Source organism: Zootoca vivipara, chromosome 5, assembly GCF_963506605.1.
Source record: "Zootoca vivipara chromosome 5, rZooViv1.1, whole genome shotgun sequence".
Taxonomy (NCBI): Eukaryota; Metazoa; Chordata; class Lepidosauria; order Squamata; family Lacertidae; genus Zootoca; species Zootoca vivipara.
In genome coordinates this window covers 62892833-62918635 of record NC_083280.1, presented here as the reverse complement: position 1 = coordinate 62918635, position 25803 = coordinate 62892833, and positions in this window count along the sequence as shown.

Sequence of the window (25803 nt, the reverse complement as noted above, 5' to 3'; positions counted from 1 at the left end):
GGGTGATAATACACTGACCTACCTAACAGAGCTGTTGGGGGGATTACAGTAAGACCATGTGACATAAAGCTTTATAGGAATGCTAAGTATGATGATGATGATCATACAGAAAGTGCCTCCCTCTGTTTATATACATCAAATTCATATGCACATCTGTATTGTAGTATATCTTCTCACCCCCTTTGTGGAAAGAAACTGGAGATGTAATGAGGTCGAGGGTACGTTCTTTCATGTGTGGTGGGCCTGTAAAAGGGTAAAAGAGTATTGGGAAATAATTTATAATGAATTGAAAAAAATGTTTAAAGGCACTTTCCCCCCAAAAAACCCAGAGTCTTTTCTGTTGGGGATAATTCAGACGGAAATTCCCAGGTGTCAAAAAGGGTTATTTATGTATGCCACTAGTTTTGTTAGCCCACAAATGGAAAACAAGTGAGGTCCCAACCAAAGAATATGCGCAGCTTGGGGACCTAATTTATAGAGTAAGAGAACAAGAAGAATATACATTTAAAGAAGTTTGGAAAATGATTATTGAATATATGGGGGGAAATTGTGTACATTTGAAAACATTGGCAGCATTAAGATACATTCAACAGTGTAAATAAGCTTTGATGGATGCAATACTGAATGGTTTAGTTTATATAAAATATGCAGGGATTTGCGTTATGCAAAATGAACCATGGAAAGAGAAGAAGGAAAGTCATTGATATTTTAAGGTTGTTTAAATGAATATTTTAAACTGTAAAACAGAAAATTGATATGTGTGTGTGTGTGTGTGAGAGAGAGAGAGAGAGAGAGAGAGAGAGAGAAACTCAATCAACATCTTTATATATATATATATATATATATATATATATATATATATATAGAGAGAGAGAGAGAGAGAGAGAGAGAGAGAGAGAGAGAGAGAGAGAAGCTGGCGCATATGGGCTTGCTTTGATTTCATATCTTGGTTTCTGAGACATCAACATATGCTGCTATTGTCTTTGAGATTTATTTACCCAGCCATGAGGGTTAAAAGCACAGCACATTTTTACATGAATTGCTCACTATGGGTCAGTGTCTATTAGAGGCATCTGACCTGCCTTATCCCGCATGGTGGAAGGCATCTGTACACTGACAGCATACAGGAATTGGTAGGAAATTGTTACCATGCCAAAGATCATACTGTTTGAAGAGGCACCCGTTTTCCTGCTTCAGCTAATGATGCATGGGGAAAATGTGTAGATGAATAGGGGATAATGGTTTCATGTGCTTTCTTCTGGATCCAGATACTATATTTGGAAGTTTGGGGGGGAGGGACTCTGTCTCTGAATGCTGTACTTGTGTTAGTTTTGGTCCACACCCAAACTATCCAGGATAAGGAATGACAATAAAAACACAGGGAATTTCTGCACATGAAATAAATTCTACTGTTCTTACTAGGGCTGTGCAATGCAATACAGCGCATGTGTGCTCAGATTTAAGTCGTACCATGTCAAGTGGCTCTCATTTTGATAGCACAATCCTGTGTATATCTAGAGTACACCAGGAATAAGTCCTACCCGAGTCAATGGGACTCACCCTCAAGTAAGTGTCTTTAGGATGATAACTTAAGGCTAAAATCCTATAAATGTGTACCTGGATGCAAGTCCCACTGAATGAAATGGGATTTCTGATTAGACATGGATAGGATTGCACTGTCAACCTAGGAGCCAGGGTGAAAGACATCACTGGGGAGGTTATTAGTTTCCTGAGTTTCCTTATGCAAAACAGTTGAGGTTTGTGACATGGAAGCTTGGCTTGCTAAGCCAATGCACCATATTGACAATGCACTGACCAAGAGAGAAATCTCAGGGTCACGTGTATTTGCATATATAGGTTCCTTGATCCATTTGGCTAGCCTCCCATTGGTCAGATTGAACCCAGTAACAAGGGACCTACCAATTGGGTGTTGTGGCTATCCAATCGTACCCACCCACAACAGAAGGGAATGGTTGCTAGGTCTCAACACAACACGTGCCCTCTTTGAGGGAGGACACAATTTAGGCCATATATAATCTTCTGGGGGGGAGGGGTGTGCGAGAAAGTATGTTCGCACTCATGTGCACGCAAGTGTTCTGGATACGGCAGTAACCTTCAGGGTTTAGACATGAAAGGATGGAGTATTTTTTTTTTATTCTGAAAGTGTGCCCCCCCCCCAGAGAAAAAAGTTTGTGAACCACTCTTAGCAGCCATGTACAAATTTCACTTGCTGCTGTTGTCCTGCTGCTCTGGGTCTAAAATAGTCTGCAGAGGAGCAGCTTGAGAAAGCCAAGATACATGTGCACACTGCCTGACTACAGAGCTTTCCAAGTAACAATTACATATTTCAGTTTGGACGAAGAGCGACAGTCGGTTGCATTGTTGTTGTGTTAATTATACTGCACTTGTGGATTTAGCTCTAACGTGGGCAATTACTTTGTTGCTCTGTATAATTTTGTTTCTAAGGGAAAGCATTTTTGTTCAGTTCAAATCTTTCCTAGCATTTTTCCAACTAAGCCTAGGACCCTCATAGGCAGAGGCACACGAAACGGACAGTGTGCACTCCCTTTAAGTACACTGCCATCCTTCAGGCTTGGCCCACCACGATCCTTCTTCTTCCCTTGGATTAGAACAGGGGTTTTCAACCCCTAAGAACCACTGAAGACAGCGGGACATTACTGACCTCCCCCCACCCAGTTACAAAATGGTGGCACAGGTGCAGAATCCATCACAACATGGTGGTGGGTGGAGGTGGAATCTGTGCAGATCCACTGGCAATTACTGACATAATTTTCTATTAATATCAAATCTACCTTTGGAAATTGCCATTTTTTTTGGCATAGCATTTCCCTTGTGACATGGAGTTCCATTGCTCAGCTTTCCAAGCTCTGGAGATATTGCCGCCCTATTTTAGACAGAATCTGCTGGTTCCTTTTTTTTTTACACATCTCCTGTAAGTCTTTCACACTCAGCTTGTACTTTATCTCCCCCGCACCACACTCAACCTGCCAATTTCTTTTTCATCCCTTCCCCTCTGGCCCTTTTGCATTTACTTTTTTTGATTTGTAGCAGCTTTCTTCTCTTATCCCCACCTTTCTGTTCCCAGTTTTATTTATTTAACCTTTTATCTCACTTTCTAATTTTCAGTCACATCAACACCATACATGTAAAGTCCACAGTTTCCCCTAAAAGAATCTTGGCAGCTGTAGTTTAACCCTCATCGGGCTATAATTCCCAGCACCCTTAACAAACAACAGTTCCCAGAATTCTTTGGAGGAAGCAGTGTGCTTTAAACATATGATAGGGATGTCCTTTGACACCTCTTTTGGCTCTTCTCCTTTTCCTTGGTGAGACTATCCTTTAAGCAAGCCTTGAAAGTCTTTCTCAAGCATCTTTTCCACTTTCAGATACAGAGTTATTGCCCCCCAAGAGAAATCTAATTGAGTCCTTTCACTTATTAGGACTGCAGTGCCAATATTGGAAGCTGGGGAAAATGATTTCCTGCTTGCTCCCTACGTTGATAAAAGGACCGTCCCATTCTGTAGCAACTGCCATTTGAATCAGCTGAAATCTTTGTCCAGGGCAGGAGGCTCGTCTTTGAGGGGAAGACATAAATCACTGCTGAGAGCCTCCCATTCCAGAGGAAATGCAAGGCGCTTGAATATGTTTTGCATGCACTCTTGCATATTTGTATCTAAGAGTCCCTGCCTCAATGATTCCGTGATTTAAGGCAATCCACTTATAATTGTTTATCTTAGCCTAAAGGTAAAGGAACTGGTTTTTTCTTCAATACATTCCATTAGTGCTGCTAGTGCCTCTTCTCTCCTAACTTTTGTAGACTGGAATTATTTATAGCATATAATTTTATTATGATTAATCATTTACACAGCCTTTTTCATGTGTTAAGTGCCTTACAACCCATAGAACGTTTGTCTTCACAACGGCTCCCTAAAAGTCCGCTGTGTTTCAAATTTACAAAACAGTAACTGAACTTTTGGCCCTCCCGATGTTGCTGAATGACAACTTCCACCAGCCCTAGCAAGCATGGTCAATGTCCAGTGATGAGGGGGATTCACAGCAATGCCTGGAAGGTCAAAGGTTCTGCGCACCTGCCTTAATGGGATAATTTGCCCAGGGCCAGCCAATGAGCTGAACTGTGCAGGCCAATAGCATAGCAGGCACCTATGCCAGCTGTCCCAGACATCTGCATAGATGTAGCAAGGAAGCAAATGTGTAGCATTATATTAGGGGGAATTGTTTGCAAAAAATGTGCCTCTGTTGTGGGGTGGCAAATAGGAGCACATGTTTTTGCCTCCTTTTTGCTCTGCCTTTATAGTTATAAGCAAATATTATTTTAAAAAAACAAACACTCAGTGTTCTCTTTGCTCCAAAGGCAATGCACTCCTCCCTTTTTAGGGATGTGGAGAATGCACAGCAAGATTCAACATTGAGGTGGGGAGGGGGACTAGTCCCTTTCTCACAGCAAAGCTCATATGAACAACAATGCAGGAATCATTGGTTTGTTGTTGTTGTTTCGTCATTTAGTCCGACTCTTTGTGACCCCATGGACCAGAGCACGCCAGGCACTCCTGTCTTCCACTGCCTCCCACAGTTTGGTCAGACTCATGTTTGTAGCTTCGGGAACACTGTCCAAACATCTTGTCCTCTGTCATCCCCTTCTCCTTGTGCCCTCAATCTTTCCCAGCATCAGGGTCTTCTCTTCTCTTCTCTTCTCTTCTCTTCTCTTCTCTTCTCTTCTCTTCTCTTCTCTTCTCTTCTCTTCTCTTCTCATGAGGTAGCCAAAGTATTGGAGCCTCAGCTTCAGGATCTGTCCTTCCAGTGAGCACTCGGGACTGATTTCCTTCAGAATGGATAGGTTTGATCTTCTTGCAGTCCATGGGACTCTCAAGAGTCTCCTCCAGCACCATAATTCAAAAGCATCAATTCTTCGGCGATCAGCCTTCTTTATGGTCCAGCTCTCACTTCCATACATCACTACTGGGAAAACCATAGCTTTAACTATACGGACCTTTGTTGGCAAGGTGATGTCTCTGCTTTTCAAGATGCTTTTCATTGCTTTTCTCCCAAGAAGCAGGCATCTTTTAGTTTTGTGACTGCTGTCACCATCTGCAGTGATCATGAAACCCAAGAAATCATTGTTTTACATGCTGCTTATGAACAGCTCTTTGGTTCTCTCCTGGACTCCTTCAGGTCAAGATGTTCTAGCACGCAGTCCTCTGAAGCAAACTCTGCATCAGCCAGTGAAATCAAATGGAACTTCTCTGATTGCCACCCACCAAGCAGCTCTTACACCCCACGGTTCACTCAGGAGGCTAATGAAATATCTCATATCTGGAGATGACTACATCTGGGTACAATGTTTCTCTCAGATGCACGAAAGGGAAATCAACTTTTACATCCCAGTGAAATACGTTGCCTCCCATTGGGAATATGAGCTTCTGTGCTGGTTATAAGTGCAAAGCTGCATTCTGAATGGTAAAATCTGTACTATTTATGTCTGGGTCAGGATGTCTCAGGGCCTATTTACTTGTTACGTTAACAATGTGATTAGAAATTACATTGTTTTTTAAATGAAATGCCAGAAACATCTCCCCTTGGAGGTGGGGGCAGTTGTCATCAGCACTACAGTGGATAAGAGGGTATTTAAACATTCCCTCCCCCGTGGCAATCTGTGTGAAAATTGCCACACCGACCTGTGGCAATTAGCACTAGGGGGGGGGGAGGGAATCTCCCACTAGCGCCAGCAATCAAAAAGTTGTAAAAATGCAGCTAATGCAACACCATTTTTTTGTGTGTAAAAGTACAACTAATGACCATAGCTTATTTGCTATGGTTCCAATCCTGCACCCCTTCCCTCTCAACTCATCCCATCCCTACAGTTGAAGTTGCTATTTAAGACACAGAACCCAAGCACTATAAATGCTTAGACTCCTTTAATGTTATATCAAGATTGGATTTCCATGATAAATTGTTTGAAGTGAAGAGGCAGGGCAGCCAGGTCCTTTTTATGACCAAGTGGCGCCCTATTGGTTCCTTGAGTTACCTCATGACACAAGAGTCCAATAGGATCCCCTGTGCAGCTGTGCTCTTGTGGCAACTTCCTCTTCCAATGAGCTACCACTGTGGCATATGGGAAGGAAGCTGCCTGGATCCTCCTGGTAAAGTTTATGTTTTGAGCTTATTGTCACATCACTTATCAAATTGACTTCTGCTGCTCCTCTTGCCTTGGTACATGTTATGTACTGAGCTGAATCCTAGAACAATAGGATTCAGAATCAGCAGGAGCTACCCAATCCAACTCCAGGTGGAAGTGAATCCGCAACCTGATTGGCCTGCGGGAGCAGCCAATCAGGCGGCTGGCAGAAGTGAATCTGCTACCTGATTGGCCTGTAGGAGCAGCCAATCAGGCTGCAGGCAGAAGTCAATCCACAATATAATTGGCCCACAGGTGTAGCCCTGAAGTAGCCAATCACGCAAGGCCCATTGTGTAAATAATGTATATAAGCAGATGGTTTTGGGAAAAGAGCGATTCGTCTTCTCTTCTTCTCCTTGATGAATATGAGCTGAATAAAGAGCATGAAATTCACTCTCGACTCCGAGTATATTTCAGTACAATTACTTTTTTCCTGTTCTCTCTATTTGTAGCATGCATAATACCCAGGGGTCTGCAAACTTTTTCAGCAGGGGGCCGGTCCACTGTCCCTCAGACCTTGTGGAGGGCCGGACTATATTTTGGGGAAAAAAATGAACGAATTCCTATGCCCCACAAATAACCCAGAGATGCATTTTAAATAAAAGCACACATTCTACTCATGTAAAAACACCAGACAAGCCCCACAAATAACCCAGAGATGCATTTTAAATAAAAGCACACATTCTACACATGTAAAAACACGCTGATTCCCAGACCGTCCGCAGGCCAGATTGAGAAGGCGATTGGGCCGGATCCAGCCCCTGGGCCTTAGTTTACCTACCCATGCATAATAATTTGGTTTTATTGTGGGTTACATAACTTTCTGTTATAGCTTAAACTTCAAAGTGTGTGTGTGTGTGTGTGTGTGTGTGTGAGAGAGAGAGAGAGAGAGAGAGAGAGAGAGAGAGAGAGAGAGAGAGAGAGAGACTTTTTAGGGCCTGCTCGCCACTCCACCGTCTGCCGCTGCCAGTCGCCCAAGAAGCTCAACAACTTGGGTCAATTGTCCCCCAAAAGCTTCTTAAAATATGGCAACCCTATTTTAGAGAATGCTGACTCAAATAAAAGTGGTTAGGGAGGGCATGAGGGGGAATTGTTTCCCCTTGTTTTGGGGCACATGCCATTCTTCTACAGAATTACCTGTGTTTCTGTTCATTGTGAGATATAAAAAGTAACTGCAAGAAATACTCTTGACCAGCACTGCCAATGCTTGCAATTTAATCATGAGAATACTAAGGATTTCTACTGCAAATATTATTATACTGAAAACAGCCTTGCTGAGACTTGAACTGCTGCCCCTGGGGTAAGAATAAGGTCCCCATGGTTTTATTAGATGGTGGTGCAAAAATATGAAAGTTTGACCATGTTCCATCTAAAAAAAAATACACTTTACCTTGCAATATTCTGAAATTTGCAGTGAAAGGCATTTGATACTTGGAACTACTACCATCAGCTTCTTCGTTATAAAACACCTAAGCAGACTATTTTCTTTCCTGAGACTCAGTTATATGCTGTGAAGTAAGCTATGAAATATATACTTGCATCCAGCAAGAACATTATAGTAATGTGCCAATAAACTGTGATTCTGCTGCCTTGATTTGATTTTTCTTTCTCTCAAAGGAAGCCTGCCTAAGGCTTATGAAAGATTAGAGGTGTTCCTTAGGTTTCCCTTTTCACCTAAAAGGAAGGCATTTTAAGTGTTAAGAGCCTAGGGTCAAATAAATCCCAGAGAATGTGTGCATTTTTATAGATATTAGTAAAATCTTTAGTGCAGCAGTAATAAAAATGGAAGTAAAAAATTGTATTTTTGTTCTCACCCGGCAATACGAACCACAGAGTCTAATTAACTTAATGTAGGAGCCGAAGGCAAAATTCTCATACATGGTATACTCCTATATTATGGTCTTTAAAATTATAATATGAAATATAGGTTGCGTTATTGTTCTGACACACTAGAGTTATCATTTGCATATGCTATAGTATCGCTCAAAGTCTTAACAATTAAACCTCGTTGTGTGGTAGGCTGTTATCATGTAGCCCTTTGTCTTTCATTTTATCTGCAAATGATAGATAGATAGATAGATAGATAGATAGATGATAGATAGATAGACAGATAGACAGACAGACAGACAGATTTGGTGAATTGTTGGACCAAAATCATATTTTCCCATGCCTGTGTTAATTTCATACCCTCTTTGTTGAATATTTCTGAAGACCAAACACACAGGGTCATCATTTGAGCCTTATCTGAGTTGATGTGCATAGCACCTGAAACCATTCACAATGTAATGTGTCAGTAGCTCAGTCAGTTGGGTCATGGGTTCGAGTCCCACATTGGACAAAAAGATTCCTGCATTACAAGGGGTTGGACTAGATGACCCTCGTGGTCCCTACCAACTCTGTGATTTTGTGAAAACTATAGCCATGCCAGTGTTCAGCATTGTCAACAAAATGCAAAATGCCTTAATCGGAGACACTAGTCTATACTGCTCAGTATTGCCTATTTTGGAATTTAGGACATTTCAAATTTCCAAGAAGAGATTACTTTAAAAAAAAAAGTTAGTCCTCAACATATTTCAATACTTTCCCCAATATATCTTGACCCTCTTTGTGACTGTCGTTTAGAAAGCAATCTATCTTTCAGAGTGAATTAATCAGAATAATAAACCAGAGTGCAATTTATAGAAAGTGGAGCAGTCCCTGAAATGTGCCTGTTGTTCAGTTTCCGAGACAACGTATAGCCTAATTCAAGTCTTCATTTTTATTTCCTATGCATGTGGAATTGCATTGTTACTAGTTCTCAGATCCATTTCAAAATAAGCACACACCTTTGCTATATAGCCACCCTTCTTATGGCTGCAAAAAGGTCCCTTGATGGTGATTCCAGAAATGTGTTTTATAATCCCACACAGAACACTGTGACTTCCAACTGTTTATGCTACCCTAATTATACACCACATTTAGACCTTATTTATTTATTTCCCTGCCAGTGCCCTGTCTTCAGATTGCTGGTGCAGGCATTCTCGCTCTCTGCATCTAGCCAAGTGATCTCTCCTGTGGCTGACCCACATTTGTGAAGCTCTTTCCCCCTGTGATTCATCAAAGTCTGATTCTAAGCATATTCTAGATGCTTTATAACAAGAGAAAACTTTTTTTTCAGGGGGAGGGACATCAATGGCTGGGGTTACACAAGCAAGGGAACAGTCAATTCATTTTATTATAAGATATATTAAAGTCTGCTGTGCCAGCCTGCCCACTGACCTCTGTGTCCTATGGTGGAGGTTCAAAGCATCTTCTCACTGCCTGCATCTAAAATGTCCTGCTTTCCTGCAGTATTTTAACATATGACAAAATCTATTTTGCTTTGGCAGGATTTTTGTTTTCATTGGATAGGTAACTTGTTTTATCTGGTGCCTTTGTTTTATTTGCTGAAACTGCTTTATTTGCTGAAACTCTCCCTGTTTTTGTTATATTGTATTTTTGTAATGTTACTGCTTTTCAGAGTTCATTATAATTATTGTTGGCCACCCCAAGTGGTGTTTAAGGACTGAAACAGTACAATCAAAACCTATGGCGCAATTACTTTATGGGGCCCTGTCATGGATTTATGTCCCAAATCTGGACGGGGAACCATTGTAACATCCTCAAAACAGATTTTTGCTGTCCCGCCATGTGCACCAAACACGGCCTTACATCTTGAGGCCAGTTTTCTCTCTGTTGAAACTCGGACATGGCAAAGAACACTCAACTATTGGCTCTGCCTAAATTTAAACCCATCTGGACTATTACCCCCGGTTACACAGGACGCACACAGATGCCCATGGTTCAAAACCGTGCATCAAAAACTCCTCACATGTGGCCTGAATGCACAGCATTTACTTAAGATGGGTCTGCCGGAGGCAAAAAAACCTCATAGACCAGGGTTTGAAGGATATCAAACAGCAAAGTAACCTGGCTATTATTAAGAAATTTTGTCCTTGGTACGATCACTTTCCTCCCTTTCACTTTGATTCCCGGGCATTATATTTGTCTAACCTAACCATCCCAAAATATAGACGAGCCTTTACGCTGGCCAGACTGGACATGCTACTTTCTGTAGTCCTTGAAGGCCGATTCAAAAAAATACCAACCAAGAATTGACTTTGCCCATGTGGAATTGGCAATGTAGAGACCGTGTCACACCTTCTACTGTCCTGCCCCCTATATAAAGACCTGAGGGACAAGATCATCACACCGCTCAAATCTGAAATCCCGGGCCGCTCACGCGAGGCGATATTGTTCTTTCTCCTAGCTGATCGGAATATCCTGACAACAGAGAAGGTCACCAGATTCATTGAGAGGGCAATGAGACTGAGAGCTGACATATGAACGATTATAGTATAGTCCTCATGATCCCTCGTTTAGTTCTTATTTGTTTTTATCTATGTCAATTTCTGAGAAATAAGAGTTTTAAGTCATCCCTATATACCACCTCTGGCCATTTGGACATTATTATCTCAGGCTGTAAGTGGCCTCTCTGACAGCTCTCCAACTGGATCGGAGTTTATAAGCTAGCCTAATTTGTTGGTCTACATAGGTTTTATTGGTGACCATATTTGTAATGTATTATTGCTTTGTGCCTTTTCCTTTTCTTCGATGCTATGGACTGCTGGCTAAGCAAATAAAGTTTGATTTGAAACAGTACAATATAAATCTTTCCACAAATAAACAAAGTGTAGGTCCAAAATGTGGGAAAAGTTGACATTTTGTAGCGGTCCAAAAGCTTAGTGATGCCTTCAGTGAATGCTAAGAGTCAGGCAGATAAAATTGCTTCTTTCCCCAGGGTTTGCTTGAGAAGCAGGAACTGAGGGGATTCTGACATTTGGGGAAAAGAATTGCCACAAATTGGATCGTGAATATTCATATTCTGCCAGGCTGTGAAGGGAATTAAGGATACATATTTCCAAAATGGTTAACTGAAGTCTGTTCTCGGGTTTTTTATATGGTTTTGTGTATTTTTGTTATAAAGCCCTTTTGGATATTTTCTATGAAATGGTGGTATATCAATATTTTTATAACTAAATGGATGAAGCTACATTATATATGCTTTCTCAGATACACTAACACTAGTGTACAACTGCAAACACATGATGTCAAACACATCTACACATAATACAAATACTCATTTCATTTGGTCCTTCACTTTATTTGTATGCTGCTTTTCCACACACACACAAAAAAATCATGCTCAAAGCAGCTTACAACCCCACCCCCACATTACAATACAGTGGTACCTCTTGTTGTGAACGGGATCCATTCCGGAGGCCCTTTCGCAACATGAAAAGGCCACATCCTGAAGCGCCACATCTGCGCACGAGCGTGATGCAATGCATGCGTGCAGGACGCGCCAAACCCGGAAGTAACCCGTTCCCGGACTTACGGGTTCGGCGCGTCCGTAACCCTGAAAAGACGCAACACGCAGCGGACATATCATGAGGTATGACTGTACTATAAATATATCAAGATTAAATATAAATATATCAAGATTGCAGCATGCAGCATCCAACAGCAAAAATAACAAGCGAGCTTCACAGTTTTCCCTCAGTCCTAGAAACATTCTGTTTCCCTGTCCTTCAGCCACTTGCAAGACTTTGAAGAACAAGGGCTGAGGTAGCTGTCCCATGATCTTACATACTTACTGACATCCAGGGCCGGATTTACGTATAAGCTAAAGAAGCTATAGCTTAGGGCCCCACTCTATGGGGGCCCCTCAAAAAAATTAAAGGAAAGAAAAACCTGGATGTAAATTTCCAAAATATAAGATAAAAAAAACAAATAAAATAAAACCTACATACAGCAGCAGTGGCAAATGGCTTTAGATACCTGTTAGGTCCATAATTTACCATATAGCAAATATTCAACACATAAAGACCAGTGACAAATTGTTGTTGACAAAGGACAACTGGACATATAAAGGGCCCCATTACCTTCAGTAGCTGAGGGCCTCATCAAACCTAAATCTGGCCCTGCTAACATCTATTCATACATATAACACATATACTTTAGATCAGGGATGGGCAATAATCTCAAGCCCATGGGCCAAATTTGGTAAACCAGGCCTGCCCATTTGGCCCACAAGCTGGTTCACCCCCCCCCCCAAAAAAATAACTATGCTCTCCATCATATGAGGTGTTAGTTGTAGAGCAGGTAGAGAGTTGGCTAGGTTCTATGACTGGAAAGCAGGATTGAACTTGTGCACATTAGCTGAAATTCAGGTATCTCATTTCCTGTCCAAAAGTCTGCTGAATGTTACCTAACTGAGCATCCCATTTCCCAGCCAGACGCTTGCAGGGAGCTCAGAAGCACAACACAATGGCAAGCAGCATCTCCCACTGTTACATATGAACATCACCAGTCTAGGTCTTTAGACCTAAATAATTCTTCTGAAAGGAATGGCACTCTCCCATTACTGCCCTTGGTATGAAAAGAAACAGAGGTCACATGCCTTTTTCCATGCTTGAGTTCCCATTTTGTCTCCCCGCGCCGAGAACTTTCAAAACCCTATTCCTTGCTTTTGAAATTTCAAGCCTCTGGTCATCTTTCTGCTTCATGTCATGTCCCTAGAATTTTCTCGGGGCAAAACATCTCACTTTGTGAGATTTCACTCCCCCCACCCTTGTGGTTTAACTCCGAGCTCCATGACTCCTTTTCTGTTTGCCTTGTCTTCCCTCCCACCCCTTTGATTCAGTCTGCTTCTATCATTTCTCAAAAGCACTCATGGAGCAACACTTCCCTAAGCTTGCAATCATGCAGAGCCTGTCAGATCCTCCTGTTGCTGTTTATTGCTTCGGTGTTACTAAATCTTTTGGGAAGCAGAATTCCAATTTAGGTTTTTGTGTAAATGGTCTCCCCAGAAAGGGAGGGGGGCTGAGAATCATATTAAGAATGCTAATGGAAAGACAAATTAAATGGCATGTCAGATTAATTAAACTGCCGTGCTTTATTCAGCAGAAAGGATACCTTCTGTTGTTAATGGAAGAACATAAGGTGAGAGTGCTGGATCAGGCCAGTGGCCCATCTAGTCCAGCCTCCTGTTTTCAAAGTGGCCAACCAGTGAACCATTTTGGGAAGCCCACAATTGGGATCTGAGTGGAGTAACTCTCTCCCCTCCCGCGTGGTTTCCCAGCAACTGGTATTCAGAAGCTTAGTGCCTCTGACAGTTTGTGGAAGGTTCTGGTTTGGCTTCTATGCTTGGCAAAAGCAATGAGAAGCTGGCTATAGAAGCCTCACTGCATACTGGAGTTTAATATTATAGCAAACCAGCAATGAAACCTCCATTAAAATGACTTGGGGGTGATTTGTGCTTTCATGTTCTTCGCTCTATGCCTCATTACTTGATCACTCAACGGTTGAAGATTCACAAATGAATGTGTGGACTTGCCGTCTTATCACTTGATTGTGCAATCAAAGGCACAAAGTGAGGGACAAAAATACAGTCGCACATGTTTGAATAGAGCCTAGGCTTGGTGAGAGTCTGAGATACTGCAACGCTGAAGGACTCTGGGAACTGTTGGGCAAAAATTAGCAGCAACCAGCTTCAGATGCAGCAATGGTGATGGGAGATCTGGAGCATTCTGGGAACTGTAGCACCCAAAAGAGCAGCAGCCTACCTGAGATGCAATAATACAGGTGAAGGAAATGAAGCATTATGGGAGCTGTAGTTCAAAACATGAACACCAACCATTTAAACCAGGAACTGCTATTTCCAACAAGGGGGGGGGAATCGGTTCGTGTTTTTAAAGAAAACAATGGATACTTGACTCCTTTAAAAGGGGAATGTTCGTACTTAAAAATTTAAAATTACAAAAAACATGACGCAGAATTAATTAAAATATATGTACGTCTCAGTTCTGTGGATGCTCATTCTGAATCAAGACCCATTGTGTTCCACGTCCTGGGCAAAACACTAATATTTTGTGTGTACATGTATAGATTCTGCCCATAACCCGAGCAGTTTGCTACAGCCAGGGTGAGAGATATGGGGCAAATATTTCATTACCTTCTCCTCTGAGCTTGTCCTCCTTGCATTAATGAGAATTCCCTATTGGCCAAAAGGCCCCACATGGTCTAACCCTTCAACACCCCCCCCCTTTGGGAGTGAATCTTCCAAGTCATCTTTCAGGAAGGGGAGTAAGGGCAAATTCACCCCTGATAGAAGAGAGGGAACGATATTCCCCTGTAAGTCTGTTTAAGATTGCAACTAGGCATTCACAAGATGTTCTGAATAAACACACATCATTTGTTAAGTTGTGTCCATTTCAACATAAAAGGAATGGTCAACTTGTATCCACTTCTCAATATTGTCAACTCACATCACTTTAAAAAATAAAATAAAATACTGTTTTTATTTAGCTTACATCACTTTTGACTACTACCGTAATAGCAATTCAGGTTTGATTATGTGTAATCTTGTATGGAAAAAGGAGAAGGTGCCTTTCTTTAGTTACTCTACAATCAGAATACAACAATGGATGCCACAGTGCACCTAATAGCAAGATTATTGATGTGCTTTTGAACGTTGTAGCTCTGATTTTGCTATCACATAGACATTATTTCGCAAGGGTTTGCTAGACTGGAGGTTTAGCTCCACACAGTAAGATTCCCACCTCCCCCAGTGGAAAAGAGACTAATACATATTTCAGCCTTTAATGCATTTTCTACTAGTCTGGAGCTTTGAAACAACCCAGAGCACCTCTAAGTAATTCACTTTTATGAATTCAAGCCTTTGACCACTCTTGATGCATAATTGGTGCATTTCAGCATGACGTACAGCCACAGAATATGCATAATGCTGATTCATACCTTCTTTTACCATATGGGGTTAGAATGCATTCTCCCAAGTTTCGGAGTAAAGCTCTGAAAGAATTGCAGCTCTGAATGACAAGCTATGGTCCCAGGGTTCTTGGTGGGAAATTGTGTGCTTTATTTGCATGGTGTATGGTGTGTTGGTAGCCTAGGGCAGCACAATGCAAGGACTTCCCACCCATGCCAGGAGCAATGTGCAGGTCTGGGCTTATGTCCTATTTCTAATTCATCATCTCAAGTCAGAATCTGTCCCAGGATTCTTTGAAAGCATCACCAAGGCTCAGTGGCATCATGGAGGAATCTCTGATAAACTTCCAGAAAGCCCAAGGGTTCCTCGGAACATATTTCGGAAAGCATTGCTTTGGAGGTCTCTAGAGGTGAGACAGATCCACCTGCCCAATTCTGTGGGCTTTTCTTATTCACGTACAGTACTCTTGGTTCCTGGGCCCTTCAGTTCTCTTCCTTCCTTACGTGTCTTCTTGAGTGCATCTTTCTTGGTTGAAATCTCTAGAGCAGGCATCCCCAAACTTCGGCCTTGATGTTTTGGACTACAGTTCCCATCTTTGCCAACCACTGGTCCTGTTAGGGATCATGGGAGTTGTAGGCCAAAACATCTGGAGGGCCACCGTTTGGGGATGCCTGCTCTAGAGCCTGTGGGAACATGGCCAGAGATGGAGTCTATGTAATTTTGTGGAAACCTGCTAAAATATGAATACTATCTTAAAGTCAAAATTCCCAACCAATCATGCAGTTTCTCATTTTGTGCTATTTTTCACTGCTTTTACTCTATGATAAGCCACCTTTGTTCTGATAAGAATTGTCTTCATGTATGAATGTCTCACCCTTGCTGTATAGAAAGAATCTGCCTTGGGATATTTGGCTAACCTCTTCTTGCAGAATGCATCAATGCCCAGATTCACTGGGGAAACCAGGCACTGAAGCTTTGCTTTATTTAGTTTCTTTTAAAAACTTAACGTTCTGGAGAACTTTGATCTGTGACTAACAGATCAAAATGCCAAAAAATAAAAAAATAAAAATTCAAACGTAAAACAATACCCAAGTTAAACTCAGTCTTAAGTCATTCCCATCCAAGTCAGTCATAATTCAAACACAACAAGGAACTGGACAGAAATAAATTGGCCAAAAGCCTGTTTGAGCAGCCTCATCCTTACTATACCATCATATAGTCATGGGGCCTGACATCCTTCACTGGGCAAAGCATTCCACAGGGTGTGAGCCACCCCAGAAAACGCCCTAGCTCTGATTGCCAGCAGTCATGTCTAGAAAGGTCTTGTGATCTGGAGCAGAGCCTCAGATGGTGATTGAACAACATAGAAAGTAACGTATGAAAGAAGCCGACCTTAGGGTACTCAGGCTCGTGTAGCTTAGTATTTTTTAAAGGTGTTTGAGGGTATCCATGTTGACCCTTACAAATTTTGGGCGGTTATTGCTTCCTACCTATTTCTTTGGATGTTTTATGTGAACCAGCTGTAGGACTCAAGTGAAGATGTTTAATAAACACCTCTGCTTGGTCTGGGCTTTGCAGCACACCACAGTGAAGTCAGAAGTAAAATGAAAAATGCCCAAATGAGACTGATATGGATCTTAATATCCATGTTGATTCAGATAGATGTAATATATGAAGCAGCTTTCAGTATAGCTGGCTTCATGAGAATACTCCTTCTAGCAGAACATCACTTATATAGATAAGTAATTTTTCTTTACCAAATATTAGGCCATATATTTAATGTATGATTAAATCTGAAGCCAAGGGAAAGGGCATGTCATGGTATGCTGAAAAATGTCTTAATTTCTTATAGCACCAGCCATGATCTGTCCTGAGGCAGAAGGTGGGAGGATCTTCTGCATCCATCTGTTCCACTGGGAGGTTATGAATTTGCTCTGCATAACTCATCTAGCACAAGAGAAATGGTTGGGAACAGCTCCAAAAAAATTCTCTGTAGGCTTTCCCAGATGACAGAAAATGGGGGGGGGGGTTTATTCTTAGCTTTATTCTACTGATAGCTGTAGCACTGATTCTGTTGCAGCCGTTCTATGCCCATGTCCCCCAGATAGCTACAGTATAGCCATCAAATGACAAAACAAAGCACTTAATGCAATCTGCAGTTTGCTGTCCAAATCACTAGACTGGCGTCCAAATCACTCGAGTATTCCAAGTCATTAGATTAGTAGATGTACTTCTCTGCCAAGAAAGCTCTTTGAATATAGTAATTAGCAAGCCCTGGCCATGTGTATGTGCAGGGCAACTGTACAAAGACTTGGATCTTGCTTTGCATCTTTATAGTTGCATTTGGCAAGATGGTGTTACTCAAAAAACCCAGGGCCCAGAAGAGTTAGGAGGCTGTCAGGCTCGGCCCTCATAAGAACACAAGAAGATTCGATTGCTAATCTCGATCAGCATCCTCTTCTCACAGTGGCCAACTGAATGCTTATGGAAAGCCCAAAAGCAGGAGATGAGTGCAACAGCATTTGCCTCACTTGTGATTCACAGCAACTGGCATTCAGGGGCATGCTGCCTTTCATGGTGGAGGCAGAAAAATCATACAGACACTGTGCTCTTATGCTACTGACTCCATTAAAAGGTAAAGGACCCCTGACAGTTCAGTCCAGCTGCAGATGACTCTGGGGTTGCGGCGCTCATCTCGTTTTACAGGCCAAGGGAGCCGGTGTTTGTCCTCAGACAGTTTTTCTGGGATATGTGGCTAGCATGACTAAGCCATTTCTGGCACAACGGAACACCAAATGCTCACAGAAATGCCATTTACCTTCCCGCCGGAGCTGTACCTATTTATCTACTTGCACTTTTTGGCGTGCTTTCAAACTGCTAGGTTGGCAGGAGCTGATGTTATTTCTCATGATCTGCATTATAGTCTAATTCTTTTAAGTGATTCTTCTATAAGAGAAACAGTTTTTCCAAATATGTTTACATTTACCAAATCTATGTTTTTTAATTCAAGTTCTTGGTGCAAGTGCCCCCCCCTCCCCATTTGTATTCTAACCTGATTTTTTAAAAAGGTTGAAGTGCTTTGATGTGTTGCCATTTCTTGAATGTTTCGACAACTGCCCTTGATGACATGCCATAAGGTGGCAACTGGGAAATATTTCAAACATCAAATACTATTGCATTAAGGTTATCAAATATTGTCAAATACAATTGCATATCAGCTATTGAGCGCTATCAAATACTAAATACAACACACAGGAACTATCAAATACAGTCAAATGCGAAAACTATTGCATGTAAATGCAATATACCATCAAATACTAAATACTGTTTCACATTGATTGCCAAATACTTAAACCAGCTATCAAATATTGGAACGGATGTTTAATTGATGATCTAATACTGATGTCAAATGTCAGGGGAATATTGGGGGGACGACTCAACATCAACTTTGTGAAAGAGAACTTTTTGGTGGGATTTCCCCCCTGCTCTAGATTTTTCTATTATAATTTCATCATGCACAATTTGCAATGCTCTTGACACATATGCCATTCCACAATATGATGCCTGAAGATTCTGTGTGTACTTGTCAGTAATATTTCATGGCAGTGTGGGAGAAAACCTATTAACAGACAGTATGATTTATTTATATTCTGGGGCACACTGCTGTTAAAACACACCATTCTGTGCCTACTTCTGGATAGGTAGGTAGGAAAATACAGTTGTTTTCCATTGACCATTTTTATCTAAGAAATGGATAAGATCTCTTCAATGTCTTCCCCCATCTCCCCCCCCCCCAAGGCTTTGAATTGGATTTTGATGAAAGATCGTGCTAGTCAAGTGTGCAACAAAGTAAATGAAAGATGTAAAACTGTGTTATTTATACTCAGCTTCTTAATGCCAGTTGGGTGATGAAGTAGCAGCAGTCATACAAACATGATGTGTTAAATGTCATTCTTTTTAATTTGGCATTCGAGCAAGATGGTATTTCAGTGACATAATGTGACTTACTGAAATTCATGTCAACTGCCTATAACCAGCATGACTTAGCTTTAGGAAGGGAAAAAAATGAGTCATTTTCCTTACCTCTTCTAGAGTGTTATTTAGAATGCAATTGACACTAGTTATCCTTCGGTATGTAACCATAGGGTTTAGATTCGGAAAGCAGAAGTCAAAAATCTTATTGCAAATTCACTGATACCAAACGATTTTCTGTGTGTGAAAATATGTTTTAAAAACCAACAATTTCTTGAACTGGGAGGGGAAGAGTAACATCCCCGGTTTTTTTGGAAATCGGAATTCTTCTGCCAGATTTTCATTAACTGAATTTGACACCCCTGAACATTGGCTGCATTCAAATCATGTCATTCCATTTTCCCCAACATTCCTTTACTTGATGACCTCCACATTTTATGCGATCTTTCACATGACTTAAAAGTCACTTCTGGAAATCTAGCAGAATCCAGCAGACATTTAGTGCATATTTCCATGTTGATTGCTTCCAGAAAATATCCATTTGCGAAATCTGCTTTTGCGCTGCAATTTTCACACAGTTTTCATGGCTTATGCCGTATGATGAAATTGGGGGTGGTATTCAGGCAGCAGAACTTTCCCACTGTTTTCATGGGTGAATCATGGGGAATAACCACTTGCCTGAGGCTCAGGGGGGGGGGAATGTTTGCCACATGGTGCCGCTGCAGTGGGTCTGAGGAGACTGCCATCTTCCAGCACAGCCAGGGGAGGAGATGGTCGCCTGGTGCCACTGCCTCCAGCCACAACAGCCTCTCAGGTGTGGGCAGGCCGTGCCTGCAAGGCCAACCAATGGCAGGGGCTTGGGGTCTGCATTCAGCCTGCCCTCTGTCTGGTTCCCTGTAACCTCACTTCTCGCAATGAGGGAACCGCCAGAAGGCCCTCGGTGCTGGATCTCAGTGTCCTGAATGGTGGGGGTGGCAATTATTGGTACCAGTGTCAAATAAATATTTGTATTAATGTGGATTTTTGATCTTATATATATCTCCAGCTCCTCCTTTCCCCCTTATGTTTCCTAGTTGGAAAGGAACATTCTGGTAGCAATGGCAATGCCCCATGTTGACTTCCAGGCTGACAGTCTCAGAAAACTCATGTTATATGATTGGAAATTCAATTGAGCACTGACCTTTTAAAGAATAGTTATGGAATATGCTTTCCCCCAGTTTAAGAATAAATTGTCCTCGGAATAAGACTTTACAATATATATATATATATATTCTACACCAAAGAATCGACAAAGGTCAGTCAAGCATACACTTTGTACAGTTTTGTTGACCATGTCCACTACAATGGTTGACAATTTTCTTATCTCTGTAGCTGAACAAAGCAATGAAAAAAAGGTTATGTCCTCTAGCCATGTGCCTCAATCCTAAATAGAATGCTCAGAAGTGTTAGAAACAAGAGGCATATGTTTTCAAGCAATGCATTTTGGGCTGCGCACAGCCAGTATGATAGGTGGCGCCGTAAGATTAATCCCATTAATTGTGGAACTTCCTCTCCACAAAGGACTGGAAGGTAGGTTAAAAAATAATAATATCAAAAATAAATAAATAAATAAAAGAATTCATAGATCCAGCAAAGAAAGCCCAAAATGATGCAAGACAAAATTTAATGGGAACTCTAACCCTATTTCAAGCTCTTCAGGAGGATAAACCCTAGTCACACCCTAGCCAGGCAGTGATGAATTGTAATGGAGCCAGAACTCCCTCTGCATCTGCAGCCCTCACACTGGTCAAGGACAGAGTGGGGAGGGAAGGCAATCTACTGCAACAGCAATGCCTGGCCATTCCAGACCATTTCCTTATATGTAAATTGTTCAACCTTACTTTGAGATGTGCAGATGACTGGGTCAGAAGCTTCCTAAGATCCATTCTAGTCAATTTCAGGTTTCCACTAACCCCTAATGGAGCTCAGTAGAGAAGGCATCTGCACTTAGGGACCAGGAGCAAATAGTGTCTATCGTTCACTACACAGCAGCAATGTTTGCTAGAGAGGGAAGTTGTCCCTTTTACTCTCAGGGCCGGATTTAGGTTTGAAGAGGCTCTAAGCTACTGAAGGCAATGGGGCCCTTTATATGTCCAGCTCTCCATTGTCAACAACAAAGTTGTTGGATGGATGGAGGATGGGTGGGTGGGTGGGTGGCGGCTAACAGATTGAGGTTGGATCTTGACAAGACAGAAGTACTGTTTTGGGGGGACAGGAGGCGGGTGGGTGTAGGGGATTCCCGGGTCCTGAATGGACCACTGTGTGCAGTCTGGGAGTCATTTTGGACTCACAGCTGTCCATGGAGCCACAGGTTAATTCTGTGTCCAGGGCAGCTGTCTACCAGCTCCATCTGGTACGCAGGCTGAGACCCTACCTGCCCGCGGACTGTCTCGCCAGAGTGGTGCATGCTCTAGTTATCTCCCGCTTGGACTACTGCAATGTGCTCTACGTGGGGCTACCTTTGAAGGTGACCCGGAAACTGCAATTAATCCAGAATGCGGCAGCTAGACTGATGACTGTGAGTGGCCGCCGAGACCACATAACAACCGCGGCTAGGACTTTGTTAGCCCAAAAATGGAAATTACAGGAATTACCTACAATTGTGGAGTGGCAGACAAAAATGATGGACTATGCTGAACTTGCTAGATTGACATGCAAGATTCGTGACCAGGGGGAGACAAGGTTTCAAAAGGACTGGAGTAAATATGTGGACTATATGGAGAAAAACTGTAGATCGTTAAAAACTCTCGCAGGATTAAAATAAACCTTACGAACTGACCAATATGACAAAAAAGGAACTGCAAAAAAGGGAATTAATAAGAAACCCGCATGAAGGGAGGGGGGGAAGTCATAGCTCGGCGGAGCAAGGTAAAAGATGTGAATATAAGATTTTGTATAAAAGATTGGTTTTGTTAATTTGTTGAATTTGGAAAATGGAATAAAATGTATTTTAAAAAAAAGAGAGAGAGAGACCACATAACACTGGTCCTAAGAGACCTACATTGGCTCCCAGTACGTTTCCGAGCACAATTCAAAGTATTGGTGCTGACCTTTAAAGCCCTAAACGGCCTCGGTCCTGTATACCTGAAGGAGCGTCTCCATCCCCATCGTTTAGCCCGGACACTGAGATCCAGTAAATCTGGCACTGATTACTCTACAGAACCAATAGTCTGTATACAGGACCAGTGTAAGGTTTCCAAATGGCTCTAAGCCATAAAGGGAAAGGGAAAGCAGGATTTTGGTCTGAAAAGTGAGATAAAAATCTAATAAAAATAAGTAAATTCCCAGCTATCTCATTCTGAGCTTCCGAAGCAGAAAAATACTGACTGTAATTTTCTTAACTTGGAAACTGTTTTAGCTATCCACATTTCATTTGCCTCTGGAGCATACTGTTTTACCAAGCTAGTGATTCTTTTCCTATTAGAAAAATCTATGGGGGGGGGGTTGCTACACTGCAGTGATATCAGTTCATTTAAAACAAAACTTCCCAACTTTGCCGAAGCTGATATTGCTTAGTGATAAATGGGTTATGAGTATTCTGGATATATGTTTCATTTTGTACAGCTGTCTCATATCTGTCTAGAACCATCCTTCCTTTTCATCTTAAATTTACTGGTACATCAAAGACTGGGTGGAATGAGGAAGAGATAGTGCTAGCAAAAACAAGCTCTTGTTTCTGACTGCTCTTCATGTAGCAACTGCAACCAATCATTTGGAAGAAACTCTGATGAAGCAAAAAATGTCACTGGTCAAGCATGTTTGAAGCACTCTGTAAATCACAAATCCTGTACATAGAAAGGGTTTGTGCATGCACACCGCTACCCTTCAACACAGTAAAATAAACTATAGTTTGTCTGCACATGATTTGCATAGTTAGAAAGCAGGGAAGCCCACTCCTTACTGCATGGAAACAATGGCATCTAAATAAATTACTATGATAATTCAAGGGGTACAAAAATAGGCCATGTTATGCTGCTGATTGAAAACCCTTTTGGCACATATACCAGCTTTTGATGTTCATCCTGTTGCTCGTTCGGCTGATTACAAGCTATGGGTAACTCTGAGCATTCATATAAAATCAATGCTCAGGGAAACAGGATCTTTATCGTAAGTAGCCCTAAGCACAGTTCTTGCTGAACTATCAGTTCCATCCTCAGGTAATATTGATTCCAGCAGTTGATGCAGCCACCAGAGGTTTGCATCAGAATCTTGAAAATCTCAGGTCTTGCTGTGGGGGAAAATGGAAATAATCTTTGTAATCATTCTTAAGAAAAATGTGAGCAAAAGCTTCAGAATTAAATCAGACTGCTAAGGAATATAGTCCCCAAAGCTGGAACTGGAGATAGAAATATAGCTGTTTATTTGTTTATACACCCTTTCCAAGGAGTGACCCAATGGGTCTTGGTTCTGTGTTGGCACATATAGGATTGTGCTAAATCCTGGGTTCATGGAAGCAAGGGTTGTCAATGGCTACTAGCCATGATGGCTGTGTTCTGCCTCCACAGTCCGAGGCAGCAATGCTTTTGAATACCAGTTGCTGGAAACCACAGGAGGGGAGAGGGCTCTTGTGCTTGAATCCTGCTTGCAGGTTTCCCACAGGGATCTGGTTGACCACTGCAATAACAGGATGCTGGACTAGATAGGCCATTGGCCTGATCCAGCAGGCTCTTCTTAGGCTCTTATGGCTTGCTAAAAGTATTATACTCTGCTGAATTCCAAATCATAAAAATATAAATACAAAATAGCACCATAGAGAAACAATCCCAAAATAGAAAGCTGATATGGAAATCAGACACAAACTAATACAGACAGAGTAATCTAACGTAACACGAAGTAACCATCCCATGAACACAAGGATTTATGATTGTGCAACAGGATACCCCCCCAATCTTCCCATCACCTACTTGCCCCCTAAATCTGTTCTGGGGTTCTTCTAACCCTCCACAGCAGATTGAAGAGAGGAACACAGAGGAGGAGGAGGAGGAGGAGGAGGAGGAGGAGGAGGAGGAGGAGGAGGAGGAGGAGGAGGAGGAGGAGGAGGAGGAGGAAGGGGACAAAGTCCCATTGCACAAATCCTTGCACTGAAGGGATGAGTGAACTGGATACCTCTCATAAAAATCAAAGGCCTTCTTTTAAAAAGAAAGCCTTGCCATCTCGCAGAAAGCTAGTAAAGAAGGGACAAGACAAACCTCCCTGGAGAACAGTAGGAGCCAGCGTGGTAGGCTTGCACTGCAGAGCTGCCCTCCCAACATTGGCATCAGTGGTGCTGGGGTGGTGGCTATCTGGGTGGTGCTGGGGCACAGCAGAACAGCAACAGGGTCAGCACTACTCAGATGCACCGATGGAGTTGAGCCAACATGCCCCATTGAGCCTTAACCTCACACCACCCTGCTGTGCCCCAGTGGATAAGCTGCAGAGATACCAGTGCCAGGTGGGTAATGAATGGGAGAGAGCGCCTCAGTCCCTGCCTGCACTAATACCAAGCAAGTTCTCTGGCCACAGATAGGCAGATGGGCTACATAACAAGCCCCCCCTCCTGCTTTTAGAGCCTCCATATATGATCACAGACTGGCAGGCTTCTCTTATGTTCTTATCACAATAAGTAGGCAAGTTCCTAGGAATATCCTAGGAACAAAGTGTACCTGGTTGGAAACTCATTCCAAGCTGTACTTTAGAATGGTACCTGGTTCCACCATCACTTCACGCTGAAATGAAGGTTACGTAACAAGGTAACATAGAATGGTATGCTAGGGGCCAAACTAGATATTATTTTCATCAAGGAATTTGCTCTGAGCGCGTAACTTTTATAGCACAAATAGTAGGCATGGGTGCCCCCATCCAGTTTGGGACCCAGGCTTGGGGATGCTGGGGGGTTTAACCCAATACCTACTGCTGGGGTTCCCCGTGCCTGCTATTTCCAGGAGGAAGGAAAAGCTCCCATTGAACCTAGTGAATGCCCTCCCATCAGATGTCAAGGTATTAAGTAAATATACAACCTTTAGAAGACATCTGAAGGCAGCCCTGTTTAGGGAAGTTTTTACTGTTTGATGGTTTTTATATTTTAATATATGCTGAAAGCTGCCCAAAGTGGCTGGGGCAACCCAGTTAGATGGGTGGGGTACAAATAATAACATTATTAATATTATCATAGTGGAATCTCCTCCTCTGCAAGTAGCAGGTGTGGTGGCCCAATTTGGATGGGTATTGTGGTGGAGAACAAGGGGTTAAAGCTTCACTGCCACTGTGCCAGCGTCCAGCTTTGTATCAGACCTTCCATGCTGGGCTATTTGTGAAATAAAAGTCCTGCATGTAAGAGAAAACCATGCAATTTTGAAATGTGTAGCATGGCCATGGTTCCTGGTGTTCCTTTTCTGTTTATTGGTACATACCAATCTGGTGCATGCCAATACTATTAGTATATATTTAGCCATAAATGGTACATAGACCTAGTTCATGGATAATTCTATGTCAAGGGTACCTTGCTTGGTTTTGACTGGAGAATGTATTTACCATTTAGAATTTGAAAATCTTAGAGGAAATCTTCTTTCTTTCTTTTTTAAAAGTATCACTACTGAAAAGTTAACCAAAGCTCCATCTCTGGAAAATAACATGGATAAGGTCAAATAATCAAACAGATTATTCACAATGTGTGATCTGCTTTAAAATTAGCATCTGACCTTGGGGCACCAATTTTTCACCCTTTCCCCAGAAAACAAACCAGCCTTCTGATGCGGTTTTATATAAATGCAAATGAGCTCGGAGGGGTGGA